Source organism: Thalassophryne amazonica, chromosome 2, assembly GCF_902500255.1.
Source record: "Thalassophryne amazonica chromosome 2, fThaAma1.1, whole genome shotgun sequence".
Taxonomy (NCBI): domain Eukaryota; kingdom Metazoa; phylum Chordata; class Actinopteri; order Batrachoidiformes; family Batrachoididae; genus Thalassophryne; species Thalassophryne amazonica.
In genome coordinates, this window is record NC_047104.1 from 134049712 (window position 1) to 134050626 (window position 915).

The following is a 915-nucleotide window of genomic DNA, read 5'->3' on the forward strand; positions in this document are numbered from 1 at the left end:
CACACACACACACACACACACACCACACACACACACACCACACACACACACACACACACACACACACACACACACACACACACACACACACACACACACACACGATACATCAGGTTGCAATATTCATTGCTACTTTGCCTCAGTTCTCCTGCTGTTGTGAAGCGATGTTCCATTGTTTCATGCCATTATGTGAGCACAACACAGTGCAAATTGCAGTTCAATATTGTAGCAGAAACACTGATGATAGATCTCAGAACATGGTGGAGGGGGAGTGTTCCAGCTTCACAGTGTTTAACGTGATGTGTGCTAAAACGTTAGGCTGGCTTTGTATGGTGAGTCTTTCATACAACTTTAATTACTTGAAACTTAAGGAAGAATACCGGCTGATTACATCCTTTATGAGATGTTGTGGGGGTCGTGTTCCCACTCGGGAGTCAGCACAAAACTTCATTAGTGCTGCCGACTTGGCAAATTTCTCACTAAATCTGGTGACTTTCCAAACCCTCTTGGCGACTTATTTCTCAAGAGCGACTACTGACAAATCTAGCTACTTTTCCTGGCATCATTGGAGACCTTTCTGGTGTTTGGCGGACACAAAAGTGAGAGCATGTATTGATCTACAGTCTCTGTTCTCACTGCTGTGAGGTCCCCATCTGGGAGCAGAGCAGACGGAGATCTACACTCCTACACACATTCAAAGTGCAAAAGAATCACACGCGCGATGCCGCCGTGGCTGATCCCGCCCTGTTTTAGAGCAGGATCTGAAACAAAAAACTTGTTTTTCACCTAAATCACTGCAGCTGCAATGATCTGATCATTGAATTGCAAACCTCACTTGGACTTGATCAGCCTACTTACCTCGTTTGCTGCTCAGCCTGGCCTTGAAAAGTTATTTTATTTTGAGAAATGATGGCC